Source organism: Lissotriton helveticus, chromosome 2_1 (genome assembly GCF_964261635.1).
Source record: "Lissotriton helveticus chromosome 2_1, aLisHel1.1, whole genome shotgun sequence".
In the NCBI taxonomy this organism is placed as follows: domain Eukaryota; kingdom Metazoa; phylum Chordata; class Amphibia; order Caudata; family Salamandridae; genus Lissotriton; species Lissotriton helveticus.
This window is the reverse complement of record NC_136059.1, coordinates 1,664,102,580-1,664,125,296: the sequence shown is the minus strand read 5'-3', so window position 1 is coordinate 1,664,125,296 and position 22,717 is coordinate 1,664,102,580.

Sequence of the window (22,717 nt, the reverse complement as noted above, 5' to 3'; positions counted from 1 at the left end):
AGAAGAAAAAGGGTAACCGACTCTGTCATCAAGTCCGTCACAGGAATGCGTGTCCTGAAAGCACCGCCGAGGGCAACGCCTCCCTTCGCAATGCAACCTTGGTTTCACTGACTCCGTCAATGAGCCGCTGCTTGCACCGCATCCTGTGGGCACCACACTCCGTAACGCTTCGCTACACGCTGCAAGGACATCACCGACTCTAGCGCTGCCCGACCCGAACATCGACCAGCTCCGTCGCCGCACAGTGACCTGCCAGCACAACGCAAGCCCTGGTCACACTGACTCCATCAACGAGCTGCTGCCTGCACCGAATCGTGAGGATACCGTCCGCCACAACGCTCTATTTCACTATGCGACCGCGATGTTTGCCCCGACCAGCTCGCACTCACGTGTTGGTCGCAACAAGAAAAGTACTGTGTCCAAGTCTGTTGACGCTTTGGCTGGCCCGTATCGACGTGGTCAGCTCGAACTGTTAGACTCTTTCGTATTCAGTATCGTGGTAGCCCCAGGAGGAGCTACCGAGTCGGAAGAACTGTATTTTATTGATTGTGCTGCAATTTAAAGGTTATTTTACACAAGTACTATTTTTAAAGGGTATTGTATGTTGGATTTTTATTGTATTTGGTATTGTTGGCTTAGATAAAGATTTACTATTTTTCTAAACTGGTGCGGTGTCCATTTGTAGTGTTTTCACTGTACTACGGTATGAGTTCACAAATGCTTTACACACTGCCTCTGAGATAAACCTAGCCTGGCTGCTCGTGCCAAGCTACCAAGGGGGTGAGCAGGGGCTATTTTAGGAGTGTATCCCTCTTACCCTGACTAGAAGCAAGGCTCCCTATTTGGACAAGGGTACCTATCTCTGCCAACTAGAGACCCACATTTCCAACATTGGTGGTCAGCTGTGAGGATTCTGGACTTGTATTTGTGATTTACATACAGTGAATGGTGTACATTACTAGCATAGTGCAGACCATTACATGACCACCTACTTTTACTGAACTTTTTCCCTTTGGATTGATTTTCTGCAAAGTAAAGAAGTGCCAATTTTGTCATCATGACCAAGCCAGCATCCAGTGCATCTACTGATATCGAATTTGAGGAAGATAGGGTGGACACCTACACTGTGTCTCAACAGAAAGCTATCTGCAAGAAATGTTAAGTCTCTGTGAAAAGCCTCACCAGGAAGGATGAATACCAAAAGGTGCCGAAGGCCTGGTTGGAAACCAGAAATACCAGAGAGCAGGATGAGGAGCCTCTGGTGGGGGCAAAGAATGTGGATGAGCAACAGGAGGGGCAATTGAATCTGCCAGGAGGGAGGGTACCTTCCGTGGATTGCAGCAGTGTTTCTCAAAGGAGTGCCTCCAGAGGAGTTGGAGGACAGAGAGAGAGATACGGTGCATGAGAGGGAGCTTGCTAAGCTCAGGCTGGGCAAGGAGGGTGTTAGAAAAAAAGAAGTTGGAGTTGGAAAAGCAGGCATTGGCTATGGAGGAAAACAGAATGCTTTTAGAGCATGAGAGAGGGTTGAGGGAGTTGGATCAGAACACAAAGAGTTTAGAGATCATTCCCACTGGTGTCAGCACACCATCATTGCCTGGGGAAGGAAAGGGATACATTACCAAAGATGTTATTAAGGATTTGATGAAGCATGAGGACATTGATCACTGGTTCAAGGCCTATGAAGTAGCAATGAGGTCTCGCTGGGTCCCTGAGAAACATTGGGGAGTGTGGTTGCGGGGCCGCTTTGTCAACGAAGGGAGGGAAACCTTGCTGAACTTGCCTACTAAGGATCAGATGTCCTATGCCCCCATGAAGGAAGCCTTGATAGCCAGGAATGGGTTGACCCCATGCGCTTTATAGGCAGAAATTTAGAAACTGTAGGAAGCTGGAATCAAGTACCTGGGTGGAGTATGTGCCCTATTTTTGCAGAGCACTGGATGGTTGGGTGAATGGTAGCAAGGTGAATGATTTGCAGGGGCTCTATGATGTGATTGCACGGGAGCACTTGTCAGATAATTGTTTTCCAGAGCTACGGCAACACCTGATTGACAGTAATCTGACTGATCCCAGGAAGCTTGCTGTGGAGGCGGACCGCTGGGTCAGCACCTGGGTCCAAAAAGGTCATATAGGAGACTCCTCCAAAGGTGGGCAGGGTCCACAGCAGAAGAATGGGGGACAAGGGTAAACAGGAGTAGTTCCAGAAAGGGCCCCAAAGTAATCCCCAAGGGAATCCAGGTAAGGGTTCCCAGCCTCCCACTGAGAAGAAGCCTTGGGTCCCGACAGGTAAGCCTCTTCATGGTTATAGTAAGGTGGGCCACTTCCAAGGGTGTTTCAAACATTTTACCACCATACCCACAGATGCACTGTCCCTGACAGATGGCTAGTGTAGCCTTGGGGGAGGAGTCCAGTGCCCAAGATGGGTGGGATCCTGCAGAAATGTCCCTGGTCTCTTTAGGAGACAGTGAGATGGTCCCCAGATCTCATCTGCCTGATAACACTAAAAAGTACAGGCAGTGGATAACCATCAATGGCCATAGGGTGGAGGCTCTAAGAGACACCAAAGCAAGTGTGACATCTGTCAGTTGTCGGCTGGTGTCTGAAGAGCAGGTGGTCCCCAACACATTTTACCCAGTAGTTTCCGCTGACAATTCAGAGTGCTTCTTGAAAGTGGCACAGGTTTCCTTTGGGTGGGGGGTCCCAGGTACCTTGAAAGTAGCTGGGAGGCTAGCCATGCCTGTTGACTGTCTGCTAAACAAATATTTGGAGAGCTCCCCTTGGGCGAAGGTGGAGCGGAGGTCTCATTTGGAGATATTGGGTCTGCTTGAGTGGGTGTGTGTGACCACTTGGTCAATGGCAGCCGGTAAGGGCATTCAAGAGAACATGGAGCCTGAAAGAGTGGCCCAGGTGCTTGTAATGAATAGAGGATGGTCCAGAAGGAGGCAAACCTTGAGGAGGATGCCCTGGAGAGTACAGGGGAACAAGTGGCTGAACTGGGGGACCTGACTGAGCTTACCCATTGGCAGCAGGAAGGGGGCCCCGCCAGTGAAGAATTATGCCAGGAACAGCAGATGTGCCCTTCTCTTGTTGGTTTGCGGCAGCAGGCTGCAAACCAGGCAGCAGGTGATCAGTCCAGTTCACATTGGATATATTGGGAGAATGGTCTCTTGTATAGCAAGCCTAAGGTTGCTGCGCCTGGGTCAGCCTGTGTGCTGGTGTTACCCCAGCGCTTTAGGGCCCTCATACTGTGTCTGGCTCATGATGTGCCTTTGGCAGGACATTTGAGGCAAAACATGTACTTTGAAAGTCTTGTCACCTGCTTTTACTGACCCACTGATATACTCATTGTAGGTCTTGCTAGACTTTGCCAGACAAGTGGCAAAATGGGTGGAAGTATAAGGCTCCTCTCCAGCTTTCCCTGTGTTCAGCAGACCCTTGGAGAGGGTGGGTATTGACATTGAGGGGCCTCTGGATCCCAAGACAGCCATGGGCAACAGGTTCATCCTGGTCTTGGTGGACCATGCCACCCGGTACCTGGAAGCCATCCATCTCCAGACTGTGACGGCCCCCGTGGTGGGTTGGGCATTGGTGGGGATTTTCTCCTGCATGAGGTTCCCCAGAGAGCTGGTGTCCAACCGTGATACCAACTTCATATCCAAGTATAAGAAGTCTCTGTGGCAGGAGTGCGGTGTAAGCTACAAGTTTACCACTCCTTACCAAAGTAATGGGCTGGTTGAGAGATTTCAACAGGACCCTGAAGGGCATAATTATGGGTCTGGTGAGCCCATGAGGCATAAGTGGGACGCCCTCTTGCCATGCCTGTTGTTCGCTTACAGGGAGGTACCGTAAAAGTCCTTAGGGTGTAGTCCCTTTGAGCTCTTGTATGTGCATCCTGTGAGAGGACCTCTGAGTTTGGTGAAAGAAGTCTGGGAGAAAGAATATAGCTACATGTTGGCCTTCCGAAACCAGACTAAGCGCTTCAGGCAACTCGCACAGGTGAACCTAGAAGCCAGCCAGGAGGAGATGAAACATTGGTATGATCAGAATGCCACTCTGATCAAGTTTCAGCTTGGACAGGAAGTTTGGGTCATGGCCCTAGTGGAGCCTTGTGTGCTCCGGAATAAGTGGACCGGACAATTTGCGTCTCCGCAGAAGAAAAAGGGTATCCGACTTTGTCATCGAGTCCATCGCAGGATTCCATGTCCTGAAAGCACAGCAGAGAGCAACGCCTCACTTCGCAACGCAAACCTGGTCTCACCAACTCCATCAATGAGCCGCTGCTTGCACCTCGTCCTATGGGCACTGCACTTCGCAACGCTTCGCTACACTCTGCAAGGACATCACCGACTCCATTGCTGCCCGACCTGTACATCGACCTGCTCCGTCACCGCACGGTGACCTGCCAGCACCACAGCAAACATCATATCACCCTTCAACGCTAGCCCTGGTCTCACCGACTCCATCAAGCAGCCACTGCCTGCACTGAATTGTGAGAACACTGTCCGCCACAACTCTCCATTTCACAACGCAACGCTTGCCCCGACCGACTCAAACCGACGTGTTGGTCGCAACAAGAAGGGCACTGTGTCCAAGTCTGTCGATGCTTTGGCTGGCCCATATCGATGTGGTCGACTGGAACTGTTAAACTCTGCCATATTCAGTATCGTGGTAGCCGCAGGAGGAGCTACATGTCAGAAGAACTGTTTTTTTAATTGATTTTCCTGCAATTTGTAGGTTATTTTGCACATGTACTGTTTTTCAAGAGTATTGTATGTTGGATTTTTATCGTATTTTGTCTTGTTTGTTAACATAAAGATTTACCATTTTTCTTTCTAAACTGGTGTGGTGTCCATTTGTAGTGTTTTCACTGTATTACTGTATGGGGTCCCAAATGCTTTACACACTGCCTCTGAAATAAGCCTTTCTGCTCATGCCAAGCTACCAAGCGGGTGAGCAGGGGCTATTTTAGGAGTGTATCCCTCTTACCCTGACTAGAAGCAAGGCTCCCTATTTGGACAAGGGTACCTATCTCTGCCAACTAGAGACCCACATTTCCAACATTGGTGGTCAGCTGTGAGGATTCTGGACTTGTATTTGTGATTTACATACAGTGAATGGTGTACATTACTAGCATAGTGCAGACCATTACATGACCACCTTCTTTTACTGAACTTTTTCCCTTTGGATTGATTTTCTGCAAAGTAAAGAAGTGCCAATTTTGTCATCATGACCAAGCCAGCATCCAGTGCATCTACTGATATCGAATTTGAGGAAGATAAGGTGGACACCTACACTGTGTCTCAACAGAAAGCTATCTGCAAGAAATGTTAAGTCTCTGTGAAAAGCCTCACCAGGAAGGATGAATACCAAAAGGTGCCGAAGGCCTGGTTGGAAACCAGAAATACCAGAGAGCAGGATGAGGAGCCTCTGGTGGGGGCAAAGAATGTGGATGAGCAACAGGAGGGGCAATTGAATCTGCCAGGAGGGAGGGTACCTTCCGTGGATTGCAGCAGTGTTTCTCAAAGGAGTGCCTCCAGAGGAGTTGGAGGACAGAGAGAGAGATACGGTGCATGAGAGGGAGCTTGCTAAGCTCAGGCTGGGCAAGGAGGGTGTTAGAAAAAATGAAGTTGGAGTTGGAAAAGCAGGCATTGGCTATGGAGGAAAACAGAATGCTTTTAGAGCATGAGAGAGGGTTGAGGGAGTTGGATCAGAACACAAAGAGTTTAGAGATCATTCCCACTGGTGTCAGCACACCATCATTGCCTGGGGAAGGAAAGGGATACATTCCCAAAGATGTTATTAAGGATTTGATGAAGCATGAGGACATTGATCACTGGTTCAAGGCCTATGAAGTAGCAATGAGGTCTCGCTGGGTCCCTGAGAAAGATTGGGGAGTGCGGTTGCGGGGCCGCTTTGTCAGCGAAGGGAAGGAAACCTTGCTGAACTTGCCTACTAAGGATCAGATGTCCTATGCCCCCATGAAGGAAGCCTTGATAGCCAGGAATGGGTTGACCCCATGCGCTTTATAGGCAGAAATTTAGAAACTGTAGGAAGCTGGAATCAAGTACCTGGGTGGAGTATGTGCCCTATTTTTGCAGAGCACTGGATGGTTGGGTGAATGGTAGCAAGGTGAATGATTTGCAGGGGCTCTATGATGTGATTGCACGGGAGCACTTGTCAGATAATTGTTTTCCAGAGCTACGGCAACACCTGATTGACAGTAATCTGACTGATCCCAGGAAGCTTGCTGTGGAGGCGGACCGCTGGGTCAGCACCTGGGTCCAAAAAGGTCATATAGGAGACTCCTCCAAAGGTGGGCAGGGTCCACAGCAGAAGAATGGGGGACAAGGGTAAACAGGAGTAGTTCCAGAAAGGGCCCCAAAGTAATCCCCAAGGGAATCCAGGTAAGGGTTCCCAGCCTCCCACTGAGAAGAAGCCTTGGGTCCCGACAGGTAAGCCTCTTCATGGTTATGGTAAGGTGGGCCACTTCCAAGGGTGTTTCAAACATTTTACCACCATACCCACAGATGCACTGTCCCTGACAGATGGCTAGTGTAGCCTTGGGGGAGGAGTCCAGTGCCCAAGATGGGTGGGATCCTGCAGAAATGTCCCTGGTCTCTTTAGGAGACAGTGAGATGGTCCCCAGATCTCATCTGCCTGATAACACTAAAAAGTACAGGCAGTGGATAACCATCAATGGCCATAGGGTGGAGGCTCTAAGAGACACCAAAGCAAGTGTGACAGCTGTCAGTTGTCGGCTGGTGTCTGAAGAGCAGGTGGTCCCCAACACATTTTACCCAGTAGTTTCCGCTGACAATTCAGAGTGCTTCTTGAAAGTGGCACAGGTTTCCTTTGGGTGGGGGGTCTCAGGTACCTTGAAAGTAGCTGGGAGGCTAGCCATGCCTGTTGACTGTCTGCTAAACAAATATTTGGAGAGCTCCCCTTGGGCGAAGGTGGAGCGGAGGTCTCATTTGGAGATATTGGGTCTGCTTGAGTCGGAGTGTGTGACCACTTGGTCAATGGCAGCCGGTAAGGGCATTCAAGAGAACATGGAGCCTGAAAGAGTGGCCCAGGTGCTTGTAATGAATAGAGGATGGTCCAGAAGGAGGCAAACCTTGAGGAGGATGCCCTGGAGAGTACAGGGGAACAAGTGGCTGAACTGGGGGACCTGACTGAGCTGACCCATTGGCAGCAGGAAGGGGGCCCCGCCAGTGAAGAATTATGCCAGGAACAGCAGATGTGCCCTTCTCTTGTTGGTTTGCGGCAGCAGGCTGCAAACCAGGCAGCAGGTGATCAGTCCAGTTCACATTGGATATATTGGGAGAATGGTCTCTTGTATAGCAAGCCTAAGGTTGCTGAGCCTGGGTCAGCCTGTGTGCTGGTGTTACCCCAGCGCTTCAGGGCCCTCATACTGTGTCTGGCTCATGATGTGCCTTTGGCAGGACATTTGAGGCAAAACATGTACTTTGAAAGTCTTGTCACCTGCTTTTACTGACCCACTGATATACTCATTGTAGGTCTTGCTAGACTTTGCCAGACAAGTGGCAAAATGGGTGGAAGTATAAGGCTCCTCTCCAGCTTTCCCTGTGTTCAGCAGACCCTTGGAGAGGGTGGGTATTGACATTGAGGGGCCTCTGGATCCCAAGACAGCCATGGGCAACAGGTTCATCCTGGTCTTGGTGGACCATGCCACCCGGTACCTGGAAGCCATCCATCTCCAGGCTGTGACGGCCCCCGTGGTGGGTTGGGCATTGGTGGGGATTTTCTCCTGCATGAGGTTCCCCAGAGAGCTGGTGTCCAACTGTGATACCAACTTCATATCCAAGTATAAGAAGTCTCTGTGGCAGGAGTGCGGTGTAAGCTACAAGTTTACCACTCCTTACCAAAGTAATGGGCTGGTTGAGAGATTTCAACAGGACCCTGAAGGGCATAATTATGGGTCTGGTGAGCCCATGAGGCATAAGTGGGACGCCCTCTTGCCATGCCTGTTGTTCGCTTACAGGGAGGTACCGTAAAAGTCCTTAGGGTTTAGTCCCTTTGAGCTCTTGTATGTGCATCCTGTGAGAGGACCTCTGAGTTTGGTGAAAGAAGTCTGGGAGAAAGTATATAGCTACATGCTGGCCTTCCGAAACAAGACTAAGCGCTTCAGGCAACTCGCACAGGTGAACCTAGAAGCCAGCCAGGAGGAGATGAAACATTGGTATGATCAGAATGCCACTCTGATCGAGTTTCAGCTTGGACAGGAAGTTTGGGTCATGGCCCTAGTGGAGCCTTGTGTGCTCCTGAATAAGTGGACCGGACAATTTGCGTCTCCGCAGAAGAAAAAGGGTATCCGACTTTGTCATCGAGTCCATCGCAGGATTCCATGTCCTGAAAGCACAGCAGAGAGCAACGCCTCACTTCGCAACGCAAACCTGGTCTCACCAACTCCATCAATGAGCCGCTGCTTGCACCTCGTCCTATGGGCACCGCACTTCGCAACGCTTCGCTACACTCTGCAAGGACATCACCGACTCCATTGCTGCCCGACCTGTACATCGACCTGCTCCGTCACCGCACGGTGACCTGTCAGCACCACAGCAAACATCATATCACCCTTCAACGCTAGCCCTGGTCTCACCGACTCCATCAAGCAGCCACTGCCTGCACTGAATTGTGAGAACACTGTCCGCCACAACTCTCCATTTCACAACGCAACGCTTGCCCCGACTGACTCAAACCGACGTGTTGGTCGCAACAAGAAGGGCACTGTGTCCAAGTCTGTCGATGCTTTGGCTGGCCCATATCGATGTGGTCGACTGGAACTGTTAAACTCTGCCATATTCAGTATCGTGGTAGCCGCAGGAGGAGCTACATGTCAGAAGAACTGTTTTTTTAATTGATTTTCCTGCAATTTGTAGGTTATTTTGCACATGTACTGTTTTTCAAGAGTATTGTATGTTGGATTTTTATCGTATTTTGTCTTGTTTGTTAAGATAAAGATTTACAATTTTTCTTTCTAAACTGGTGTGGTGTCCATTTGTAGTGTTTTCACTGTATTACTGTATGGGGTCCCAAATGCTTTACACACTGCCTCTGAAATAAGCCTTTCTGCTCATGCCAAGCTACCAAGCGGGTGAGCAGGGGCTATTTTAGGAGTGTATCCCTCTTACCCTGACTAGAAGCAAGGCTCCCTATTTGGACAAGGGTACCTATCTCTGCCAACTAGAGACCCACATTTCCAACATTGGTGGTCAGCTGTGAGGATTCTGGACTTGTATTTGTGATTTACATACAGTGAATGGTGTACATTACTAGCATAGTGCAGACCATTACATGACCACCTTCTTTTACTGAACTTTTTCCCTTTGGATTGATTTTCTGCAAAGTAAAGAAGTGCCAATTTTGTCATCATGACCAAGCCAGCATCCAGTGCATCTACTGATATCGAATTTGAGGAAGATAGGGTGGACACCTACACTGTGTCTCAACAGAAAGCTATCTGCAAGAAATGTTAAGTCTCTGTGAAAAGACTCACCAGGAAGGATGAATACCAAAAGGTGCCGAAGGCCTGGTTGGAAACCAGAAATACCAGAGAGCAGGATGAGGAGCCTCTGGTGGGGGCAAAGAATGTGGATGAGCAACAGGAGGGGCAATTGAATCTGCCAGGAGGGAGGGTACCTTCCGTGGATTGCAGCAGTGTTTCTCAAAGGAGTGCCTCCAGAGGAGTTGGAGGACAGAGAGAGAGATACGGTGCATGAGAGGGAGCTTGCTAAGCTCAGGCTGGGCAAGGAGGGTGTTAGAAAAAAAGAAGTTGGAGTTGGAAAAGCAGGCATTGGCTATGGAGGAAAACAGAATGCTTTTAGAGCATGAGAGAGGGTTGAGGGAGTTGGATCAGAACACAAAGAGTTTAGAGATCATTCCCACTGGTGTCAGCACACCATCATTGCCTGGGGAAGGAAAGGGATACATTCCCAAAGATGTTATTAAGGATTTGATGAAGCATGAGGACATTGATCACTGGTTCAAGGCCTATGAAGTAGCAATGAGGTCTCGCTGGGTCCCTGAGAAAGATTGGGGAGTGCGGTTGCGGGGCCGCTTTGTCAGCGAAGGGAGGGAAACCTTGCTGAACTTGCCTACTAAGGATCAGATGTCCTATGCCCCCATGAAGGAAGCCTTGATAGCCAGGAATGGGTTGACCCCATGCGCTTTATAGGCAGAAATTTAGAAACTGTAGGAAGCTGGAATCAAGTACCTGGGTGGAGTATGTGCCCTATTTTTGCAGAGCACTGGATGGTTGGGTGAATGGTAGCAAGGTGAATGATTTGCAGGGGCTCTATGATGTGATTGCACGGGAGCACTTGTCAGATAATTGTTTTCCAGAGCTACGGCAACACCTGATTGACAGTAATCTGACTGATCCCAGGAAGCTTGCTGTGGAGGCGGACCGCTGGGTCAGCACCTGGGTCCAAAAAGGTCATATAGGAGACTCCTCCAAAGGTGGGCAGGGTCCACAGCAGAAGAATGGGGGACAAGGGTAAACAGGAGTAGTTCCAGAAAGGGCCCCAAAGTAATCCCCAAGGGAATCCACGTAAGGGTTCCCAGCCTCCCACTGAGAAGAAGCCTTGGGTCCCGACAGGTAAGCCTCTTCATGGTTATGGTAAGGTGGGCCACTTCCAAGGGTGTTTCAAACATTTTACCACCATACCCACAGATGCACTGTCCCTGACAGATGGCTAGTGTAGCCTTGGGGGAGGAGTCCAGTGCCCAAGATGGGTGGGATCCTGCAGAAATGTCCCTGGTCTCTTTAGGAGACAGTGAGATGGTCCCCAGATCTCATCTGCCTGATAACACTAAAAAGTACAGGCAGTGGATAACCATCAATGGCCATAGGGTGGAGGCTCTAAGAGACACCAAAGCAAGTGTGACAGCTGTCAGTTGTCGGCTGGTGTCTGAAGAGCAGGTGGTCCCCAACACATTTTACCCAGTAGTTTCCGCTGACAATTCAGAGTGCTTCTTGAAAGTGGCACAGGTTTCCTTTGGGTGGGGGGTCTCAGGTACCTTGAAAGTAGCTGGGAGGCTAGCCATGCCTGTTGACTGTCTGCTAAACAAATATTTGGAGAGCTCCCCTTGGGCGAAGGTGGAGCGGAGGTCTCATTTGGAGATATTGGGTCTGCTTGAGTCGGTGTGTGTGACCACTTGGTCAATGGCAGCCGGTAAGGGCATTCAAGAGAACATGGAGCCTGAAAGAGTGGCCCAGGTGCTTGTAATGAATAGAGGATGGTCCAGAAGGAGGCAAACCTTGAGGAGGATGCCCTGGAGAGTACAGGGGAACAAGTGGCTGAACTGGGGGACCTGACTGAGCTGACCCATTGGCAGCAGGAAGGGGGCCCCGCCAGTGAAGAATTATGCCAGGAACAGCAGATGTGCCCTTCTCTTGTTGGTTTGCGGCAGCAGGCTGCAAACCAGGCAGCAGGTGATCAGTCCAGTTCACATTGGATATATTGGGAGAATGGTCTCTTGTATAGCAAGCCTAAGGTTGCTGAGCCTGGGTCAGCCTGTGTGCTGGTGTTACCCCAGCGCTTCAGGGCCCTCATACTGTGTCTGGCTCATGATGTGCCTTTGGCAGGACATTTGAGGCAAAACATGTACTTTGAAACTCTTGTCACCTGCTTTTACTGACCCACTGATATACTCATTGTAGGTCTTGCTAGACTTTGCCAGACAAGTGGCAAAATGGGTGGAAGTATAAGGCTCCTCTCCAGCTTTCCCTGTGTTCAGCAGACCCTTGGAGAGGGTGGGTATTGACATTGAGGGGCCTCTGGATCCCAAGACAGCCATGGGCAACAGGTTCATCCTGGTCTTGGTGGACCATGCCACCCGGTACCTGGAAGCCATCCATCTCCAGGCTGTGACGGCCCCCGTGGTGGGTTGGGCATTGGTGGGGATTTTCTCCTGCATGAGGTTCCCCAGAGAGCTGGTGTCCAACTGTGATACCAACTTCATATCCAAGTATAAGAAGTCTCTGTGGCAGGAGTGCGGTGTAAGCTACAAGTTTACCACTCCTTACCAAAGTAATGGGCTGGTTGAGAGATTTCAACAGGACCCTGAAGGGCATAATTATGGGTCTGGTGAGCCCATGAGGCATAAGTGGGACGCCCTCTTGCCATGCCTGTTGTTCGCTTACAGGGAGGTACCGTAAAAGTCCTTAGGGTTTAGTCCCTTTGCGCTCTTGTATGTGCATCCTGTGAGAGGACCTCTGAGTTTGGTGAAAGAAGTCTGGGAGAAAGTATATAGCTACATGCTGGCCTTCCGAAACCAGACTAAGCGCTTCAGGCAACTCGCACAGGTGAACCTAGAAGCCAGCCAGGAGGAGATGAAACATTGGTATGATCAGAATGCCACTCTGATCGAGTTTCAGCTTGGACAGGAAGTTTGGGTCATGGCCCTAGTGGAGCCTTGTGTGCTCCTGAATAAGTGGACCGGACAATTTGCGTCTCCGCAGAAGAAAAAGGGTATCCGACTTTGTCATCGAGTCCATCGCAGGATTCCATGTCCTGAAAGCACAGCAGAGAGCAACGCCTCACTTCGCAACGCAAACCTGGTCTCACCAACTCCATCAATGAGCCGCTGCTTGCACCTCGTCCTATGGGCACCGCACTTCGCAACGCTTCGCTACACTCTGCAAGGACATCACCGACTCCATTGCTGCCCGACCTGTACATCGACCTGCTCCGTCACCGCACGGTGACCTGCCAGCACCACAGCAAACATCATATCACCCTTCAACGCTAGCCCTGGTCTCACCGACTCCATCAAGCAGCCACTGCCTGCACTGAATTGTGAGAACACTGTCCGCCACAACTCTCCATTTCACAACGCAACGCTTGCCCCGACCGACTCAAACCGACGTGTTGGTCGCAACAAGAAAGGCACTGTGTCCAAGTCTGTCGATGCTTTGGCTGGCCCATATCGATGTGGTCGACTGGAACTGTTAAACTCTGCCATATTCAGTATCGTGGTAGCCGCAGGAGGAGCTACATGTCAGAAGAACTGTTTTTTTAATTGATTTTCCTGCAATTTTTAGGTTATTTTGCACATGTACTGTTTTTCAAGAGTATTGTATGTTGGATTTTTATCGTATTTAGTCTTGTTTGTTAAGATAAAGATTTACCATTTTTCTTTCTAAACTGGTGTGGTGTCCATTTGTAGTGTTTTCACTGTATTACTGTATGGGGTCCCAAATGCTTTACACACTGCCTCTGAAATTAGCCTTTCTGCTCATGCCAAGCTACCAAGCGGGTGAGCAGGGGCTATTTTAGGAGTGTATCCCTCTTACCCTGACTAGAAGCAAGGCTCCCTATTTGGACAAGGGTACCTATCTCTGCCAACTAGAGACCCACATTTCCAACATTGGTGGTCAGCTGTGAGGATTCTGGACTTGTATTTGTGATTTACATACAGTGAATGGTGTACATTACTAGCATAGTGCAGACCATTACATGACCACCTTCTTTTACTGAACTTTTTCCCTTTGGATTGATTTTCTGCAAAGTAAAGAAGTGACAATTTTGTCATCATGACCAAGCCAGCATCCAGTGCATCTACTGATATCGAATTTGAGGAAGATAGGGTGGACACCTACACTGTGTCTCAACAGAAAGCTATCTGCAAGAAATGTTAAGTCTCTGTGAAAAGCCTCACCAGGAAGGATGAATACCAAAAGGTGCCGAAGGCCTGGTTGGAAACCAGAAATACCAGAGAGCAGGATGAGGAGCCTCTGGTGGGGGCAAAGAATGTGGATGAGCAACAGGAGGGGCAATTGAATCTGCCAGGAGGGAGGGTACCTTCCGTGGATTGCAGCAGTGTTTCTCAAAGGAGTGCCTCCAGAGGAGTTGGAGGACAGAGAGAGAGATACGGTGCATGAGAGGGAGCTTGCTAAGCTCAGGCTGGGCAAGGAGGGTGTTAGAAAAAAAGAAGTTGGAGTTGGAAAAGCAGGCATTGGCTATGGAGGAAAACAGAATGCTTTTAGAGCATGAGACAGGGTTGAGGGAGTTGGATCAGAACACAAAGAGTTTAGAGATCATTCCCACTGGTGTCAGCACACCATCATTGCCTGGGGAAGGAAAGGGATACATTCCCAAAGATGTTATTAAGGATTTGATGAAGCATGAGGACATTGATCACTGGTTCAAGGCCTATGAAGTAGCAATGAGGTCTCGCTGGGTCCCTGAGAAAGATTGGGGAGTGCGGTTGCGGGGCCGCTTTGTCAGCGAAGGGAGGGAAACCTTGCTGAACTTGCCTACTAAGGATCAGATGTCCTATGCCCCCATGAAGGAAGCCTTGATAGCCAGGAATGGGTTGACCCCATGCGCTTTATAGGCAGAAATTTAGAAACTGTAGGAAGCTGGAATCAAGTACCTGGGTGGAGTATGTGCCCTATTTTTGCAGAGCACTGGATGGTTGGGTGAATGGTAGCAAGGTGAATGATTTGCAGGGGCTCTATGATGTGATTGCACGGGAGCACTTGTCAGATAATTGTTTTCCAGAGCTACGGCAACACCTGATTGACAGTAATCTGACTGATCCCAGGAAGCTTGCTGTGGAGGCGGACCGCTGGGTCAGCACCTGGGTCCAAAAAGGTCATATAGGAGACTCCTCCAAAGGTGGGCAGGGTCCACAGCAGAAGAATGGGGGACAAGGGTAAACAGGAGTAGTTCCAGAAAGGGCCCCAAAGTAATCCCCAAGGGAATCCAGGTAAGGGTTCCCAGCCTCCCACTGAGAAGAAGCCTTGGGTCCCGACAGGTAAGCCTCTTCATGGTTATTGTAAGGTGGGCCACTTCCAAGGGTGTTTCAAACATTTTACCACCATACCCACAGATGCACTGTCCCTGACAGATGGCTAGTGTAGCCTTGGGGGAGGAGTCCAGAGCCCAAGATGGGTGGGATCCTGCAGAAATGTCCCTGGTCTCTTTAGGAGACAGTGAGATGGTCCCCAGATCTCATATGCCTGATAACACTAAAAAGTACAGGCGGTGGATAACCATCAATGGCCATAGGGTGGAGGCTCTAAGAGACACCAAAGCAAGTGTGACAGCTGTCAGTTGTCGGCTGGTGTCTGAAGAGCAGGTGGTCCCCAACACATTTTACCCAGTAGTTTCCGCTGACAATTCAGAGTGCTTCTTGAAAGTGGCACAGGTTTCCTTTGGGTGGGGGGTCTCAGGTACCTTGAAAGTAGCTGGGAGGCTAGCCATGCCTGTTGACTGTCTGCTAAACAAATATTTGGATAGCTCCCCTTGGGCGAAGGTGGAGCGGAGGTCTCATTTGGAGATATTGGGTCTGCTTGAGTGGGTGTGTGTGACCACTTGGTCAATGGCAGCCGGTAAGGGCATTCAAGAGAACATGGAGCCTGAAAGAGTGGCCCAGGTGCTTGTAATGAATAGAGGATGGTCCAGAAGGAGGCAAACCTTGAGGAGGATGCCCTGGAGAGTACAGGGGAACAAGTGGCTGAACTGGGGGACCTGACTGAGCTGACCCATTGGCAGCAGGAAGGGGGCCCCGCCAGTGAAGAATTATGCCAGGAACAGCAGATGTGCCCTTCTCTTGTTGGTTTGCGGCAGCAGGCTGCAAACCAGGCAGCAGGTGATCAGTCCAGTTCACATTGGATATATTGGGAGAATGGTCTCTTGTATAGCAAGCCTAAGGTTGCTGAGCCTGGGTCAGCCTGTGTGCTGGTGTTACCCCAGCGCTTCAGGGCCCTCATACTGTGTCTGGCTCATGATGTGCCTTTGGCAGGACATTTGAGGCAAAACATGTACTTTGAAAGTCTTGTCACCTGCTTTTACTGACCCACTGATATACTCATTGTAGGTCTTGCTAGACTTTGCCAGACAAGTGGCAAAATGGGTGGAAGTATAAGGCTCCTCTCCAGCTTTCCCTGTGTTCAGCAGACCCTTGGAGAGGGTGGGTATTGACATTGAGGGGCCTCTGGATCCCAAGACAGCCATGGGCAACAGGTTCATCCTGGTCTTGGTGGACCATGCCACCCGGTACCTGGAAGCCATCCATCTCCAGGCTGTGACGGCCCCCGTGGTGGGTTGGGCATTGGTGGGGATTTTCTCCTGCATGAGGTTCCCCAGAGAGCTGGTGTCCAACCGTGATACCAACTTCATATCCAAGTATAAGAAGTCTCTGTGGCAGGAGTGCGGTGTAAGCTACAAGTTTACCACTCCTTACCAAAGTAATGGGCTGGTTGAGAGATTTCAACAGGACCCTGAAGGGCATAATTATGGGTCTGGTGAGCCCATGAGGCATAAGTGGGCCGCCCTCTTGCCATGCCTGTTGTTCGCTTACAGGGAGGTACCGTAAAAGTCCTTAGGGTTTAGTCCCTTTGCGCTCTTGTATGTGCATCCTGTGAGAGGACCTCTGAGTTTGGTGAAAGAAGTCTGGGAGAAAGTATATAGCTACATGCTGGCCTTCCGAAACCAGACTAAGCGCTTCAGGCAACTCGCACAGGTGAACCTAGAAGCCAGCCAGGAGGAGATGAAACATTGGTATGATCAGAATGCCACTCTGATCGAGTTTCAGCTTGGACAGGAAGTTTGGGTCATGGCCCTAGTGGAGCCTTGTGTGCTCCTGAATAAGTGGACCGGACAATTTGCGTCTCCGCAGAAGAAAAAGGGTATCCGACTTTGTCATCGAGTCCATCGCAGGATTCCATGTCCTGAAAGCACAGCAGAGAGCAACGCCTCACTTCGCAACGCAAACCTGGTCTCACCAACTCCATCAATGAGCCGCTGCTTGCACCTCGTCCTATGGACACCGCACTTCGCAACGCTTCGCTACACTCTGCAAGGACATCACCGACTCCATTGCTGCCCGACCTGTACATCGACCTGCTCCGTCACCGCACGGTGACCTGCCAGCACCACAGCAAACATCATATCACCCTTCAACGCTAGCCCTGGTCTCACCGACTCCATCAAGCAGCCACTGCCTGCACTGAATTGTGAGAACACTGTCCGCCACAACTCTCCATTTCACAACGCAACGCTTGCCCCGACCGACTCAAACCGACGTGTTGGTCGCAACAAGAAAGGCACTGTGTCCAAGTCTGTCGATGCTTTGGCTGGCCCATATCGATGTGGTCGACTGGAACTGTTAAACTCTGCCATATTCAGTATCGTGGTAGCCGCAGGAGGAGCTACATGTCAGAAGAACTGTTTTTTTAATTGATTTTCCTGCAATTTTTAGGTTATTTTGCACATGTACTGTTTTTCAAGAGTATTGTATGTTGGATTTTTATCGTATTTAGTCTTGTTTGTTAAGATAAAGATTTACCATTTTTCTTTCTAAACTGGTGTGGTGTCCATTTGTAGTGTTTTCACTGTATTACTGTATGGGGTCCCAAATGCTTTACACACTGCCTCTGAAATTAGCCTTTCTGCTCATGCCAAGCTACCAAGCGGGTGAGCAGGGGCTATTTTAGGAGTGTATCCCTCTTACCCTGACTAGAAGCAAGGCTCCCTATTTGGACAAGGGTACCTATCTCTGCCAACTAGAGACCCACATTTCCAACATTGGTGGTCAGCTGTGAGGATTCTGGACTTGTATTTGTGATTTACATACAGTGAATGGTGTACATTACTAGCATAGTGCAGACCATTACATGACCACCTTCTTTTACTGAACTTTTTCCCTTTGGATTGATTTTCTGCAAAGTAAAGAAGTGACAATTTTGTCATCATGACCAAGCCAGCATCCAGTGCATCTACTGATATCGAATTTGAGGAAGATAGGGTGGACACCTACACTGTGTCTCAACAGAAAGCTATCTGCAAGAAATGTTAAGTCTCTGTGAAAAGCCTCACCAGGAAGGATGAATACCAAAAGGTGCCGAAGGCCTGGTTGGAAACCAGAAATACCAGAGAGCAGGATGAGGAGCCTCTGGTGGGGGCAAAGAATGTGGATGAGCAACAGGAGGGGCAATTGAATCTGCCAGGAGGGAGGGTACCTTCCGTGGATTGCAGCAGTGTTTCTCAAAGGAGTGCCTCCAGAGGAGTTGGAGGACAGAGAGAGAGATACGGTGCATGAGAGGGAGCTTGCTAAGCTCAGGCTGGGCAAGGAGGGTGTTAGAAAAAAAGAAGTTGGAGTTGGAAAAGCAGGCATTGGCTATGGAGGAAAACAGAATGCTTTTAGAGCATGAGAGAGGGTTGAGGGAGTTGGATCAGAACACAAAGAGTTTAGAGATCATTCCCACTGGTGTCAGCACACCATCATTGCCTGGGGAAGGAAAGGGATACATTCCCAAAGATGTTATTAAGGATTTGATGAAGCATGAGGACATTGATCACTGGTTCAAGGCCTATGAAGTAGCAATGAGGTCTCGCTGGGTCCCTGAGAAAGATTGGGGAGTGCGGTTGCGGGGCCGCTTTGTCAGCGAAGGGAGGGAAACCTTGCTGAACTTGCCTACTAAGGATCAGATGTCCTATGCCCCCATGAAGGAAGCCTTGATAGCCAGGAATGGGTTGAACCCATGCGCTTTATCGGCAGAAATTTAGAAACTGTAGGAAGCTGGAATCAAGTACCTGGGTGGAGTATGTGCCCTATTTTTGCAGAGCACTGGATGGTTGGGTGAATGGTAGCAAGGTGAATGATTTGCAGGGGCTCTATGATGTGATTGCACGGGAGCACTTGTCAGATAATTATTTTCCAGAGCTACGGCAACACCTGATTGACAGTAATCTGACTGATCCCAGGAAGCTTGCTGTGGAGGCGGACCGCTGGGTCAGCACCTGGGTCCAAAAAGGTCATATAGGAGACTCCTCCAAAGGTGGGCAGGGTCCACAGCAGAAGAATGGGGGACAAGGGTAAACAGGAGTAGTTCCAGAAAGGGCCCCAAAGTAATCCCCAAGGGAATCCAGGTAAGGGTTCCCAGCCTCCCACTGAGAAGAAGCCTTGGGTCCCGACAGGTAAGCCTCTTCATGGTTATTGTAAGGTGGGCCACTTCCAAGGGTGTTTCAAACATTTTACCACCATACCCACAGATGCACTGTCCCTGACAGATGGCTAGTGTAGCCTTGGGGGAGGAGTCCAGTGCCCAAGATGGGTGGGATCCTGCAGAAATGTCCCTGGTCTCTTTAGGAGACAGTGAGATGGTCCCCAGATCTCATATGCCTGATAACACTAAAAAGTACAGGCAGTGGATAACCATCAATGGCCATAGGGTGGAGGCTCTAAGAGACACCAAAGCAAGTGTGACAGCTGTCAGTTGTCGGCTGGTGTCTGAAGAGCAGGTGGTGCCCAACACATTTTACCCAGTAGTTTCCGCTGACAATTCAGAGTGCTTCTTGAAAGTGGCACAGGTTTCCTTTGGGTGGGGGGTCTCAGGTACCTTGAAAGTAGCTGGGAGGCTAGCCATGCCTGTTGACTGTCTGCTAAACAAATATTTGGAGAGCTCCCCTTGGGCGAAGGTGGAGCGGAGGTCTCATTTGGAGATATTGGGTCTGCTTGAGTGGGTGTGTGTGACCACTTGGTCAATGGCAGCCGGTAAGGGCATTCAAGAGAACATGGAGCCTGAAAGAGTGGCCCAGGTGCTTGTAATGAATAGAGGATGGTCCAGAAGGAGGCAAACCTTGAGGAGGATGCCCTGGAGAGTACAGGGGAACAAGTGGCTGAACTGGGGGACCTGACTGAGCTGACCCATTGGCAGCAGGAAGGGGGCCCCGCCAGTGAAGAATTCTGCCAGGAACAGCAGATGTGCCCTTCTCTTGTTGGTTTGCGGCAGCAGGCTGCAAACCAGGCAGCAGGTGATCAGTCCAGTTCACATTGGATATATTGGGAGAATGGTCTCTTGTATAGCAAGCCTAAGGTTGCTGAGCCTGGGTCAGCCTGTGTGCTGGTGTTACCCCAGCGCTTCAGGGCCCTCATACTGTGTCTGGCTCATGATGTGCCTTTGGCAGGACATTTGAGGCAAAACATGTACTTTGAAAGTATTGTCACCTGCTTTTACTGACCCACTGATATACTCATTGTAGGTCTTGCTAGACTTTGCCAGACAAGTGGCAAAATGGGTGGAAGTATAAGGCTCCTCTCCAGCTTTCCCTGTGTTCAGCAGACCCTTGGAGAGGGTGGGTATTGACATTGAGGGGCCTCTGGATCCCAAGACAGCCATGGGCAACAGGTTCATCCTGGTCTTGGTGGACCATGCCACCCGGTACCTGGAAGCCATCCATCTCCAGGCTGTGACGGCCCCCGTGGTGGGTTGGGCATTGGTGGGGATTTTCTCCTGCATGAGGTTCCCCAGAGAGCTGGTGTCCAACCGTGATACCAACTTCATATCCAAGTATAAGAAGTCTCTGTGGCAGGAGTGCGGTGTAAGCTACAAGTTTACCACTCCTTACCAAAGTAATGGGCTGGTTGAGAGATTTCAACAGGACCCTGAAGGGCATAATTATGGGTCTGGTGAGCCCATGAGGCATAAGTGGGACGCCCTCTTGCCATGCCTGTTGTTCGCTTACAGGGAGGTACCGTAAAAGTCCTTAGGGTTTAGTCCCTTTGAGCTCTTGTATGTGCATCCTGTGAGAGGACCTCTGAGTTTGGTGAAAGAAGTCTGGGAGAAAGTATATAGCTACATGCTGGCCTTCCGAAACCAGACTAAGCGCTTCAGGCAACTCGCACAGGTGAACCTAGAAGCCAGCCAGGAGGAGATGAAACATTGGTATGATCAGAATGCCACTCTGATCGAGTTTCAGCTTGGACAGGAAGTTTGGGTCATGGCCCTAGTGGAGCCTTGTGTGCTCCTGAATAAGTGGACCGGACAATTTGCGTCTCCGCAGAAGAAAAAGGGTATCCGACTTTGTCATCGAGTCCATCGCAGGATTCCATGTCCTGAAAGCACAGCAGAGAGCAACGCCTCACTTCGCAACGCAAACCTGGTCTCACCAACTCCATCAATGAGCCGCTGCTTGCACCTCGTCCTATGGGCACCGCACTTCGCAACGCTTCGCTACACTCTGCAAGGACATCACCGACTCCATTGCTGCCCGACCTGTACATCGACCTGCTCCGTCACCGCACGGTGACCTGCCAGCACCACAGCAAACATCATATCACCCTTCAACGCTAGCCCTGGTCTCACCGACTCCATCAAGCAGCCACTGCCTGCACTGAATTGTGAGAACACTGTCCGCCACAACTCTCCATTTCACAACGCAACGCTTGCCCCGACCGACTCAAACCGACGTGTTGGTCGCAACAAGAAAGGCACTGTGTCCAAGTCTGTCGATGCTTTGGCTGGCCCATATCGATGTGGTCGACTGGAACTGTTAAACTCTGCCATATTCAGTATCGTGGTAGCCGCAGGAGGAGCTACATGTCAGAAGAACTGTTTTTTTAATTGATTTTCCTGCAATTTGTAGGTTATTTTGCACATGTACTGTTTTTCAAGAGTATTGTATGTTGGATTTTTATCGTATTTTGTCTTGTTTGTTAAGATAAAGATTTACCATTTTTCTTTCTAAACTGGTGTGGTGTCCATTTGTAGTGTTTTCACTGTATTACTGTATGGGGTCCCAAATGCTTTACACACTGCCTCTGAAATAAGCCTTTCTGCTCAAGCCAAGCTACCAAGCGGGTGAGCAGGGGCTATTTTAGGAGTGTATCCCTCTTACCCTGACTAGAAGCAAGGCTCCCTATTTGGACAAGGGTACCTATCTCTGCCAACTAGAGACCCACATTTCCAACATTGGTGGTCAGCTGTGAGGATTCTGGACTTGTATTTGTGATTTACATACAGTGAATGGTGTACATTACTAGCATAGTGCAGACCATTACATGACCACCTTCTTTTACTGAACTTTTTCCCTTTGGATTGATTTTCTGCAAAGTAAAGAAGTGCCAATTTTGTCATCATGACCAAGCCAGCATCCAGTGCATCTACTGATATCGAATTTGAGGAAGATAGGGTGGACACCTACACTGTGTCTCAACAGAAAGCTATCTGCAAGAAATGTTAAGTCTCTGTGAAAAGCCTCACCAGGAAGGATGAATACCAAAAGGTGCCGAAGGCCTGGTTGGAAACCAGAAATACCAGAGAGCAGGATGAGGACCCTCTGGTGGGGGCAAAGAATGTGGATGAGCAACAGGAGGGGCAATTGAATCTGCCAGGAGGGAGGGTACCTTCCGTGGATTGCAGCAGTGTTTCTCAAAGGAGTGCCTCCAGAGGAGTTGGAGGACAGAGAGAGAGATACGGTGCATGAGAGGGAGCTTGCTAAGCTCAGGCTGGGCAAGGAGGGTGTTAGAAAAAAAGAAGTTGGAGTTGGAAAAGCAGGCATTGGCTATGGAGGAAAACAGAATGCTTTTAGAGCATGAGAGAGGGTTGAGGGAGTTGGATCAGAACACAAAGAGTTTAGAGATCATTCCCACTGGTGTCAGCACACCATCATTGCCTGGGGAAGGAAAGGGATACATTCCCAAAGATGTTATTAAGGATTTGATGAAGCATGAGGACATTGATCACTGGTTCAAGGCCTATGAAGTAGCAATGAGGTCTCGCTGGGTCCCTGAGAAAGATTGGGGAGTGCGGTTGCGGGGCCGCTTTGTCAGCGAAGGGAGGGAAACCTTGCTGAACTTGCCTACTAAGGATCAGATGTCCTATGCCCCCATGAAGGAAGCCTTGATAGCCAGGAATGGGTTGACCCCATGCGCTTTATAGGCAGAAATTTAGAAACTGTAGGAAGCT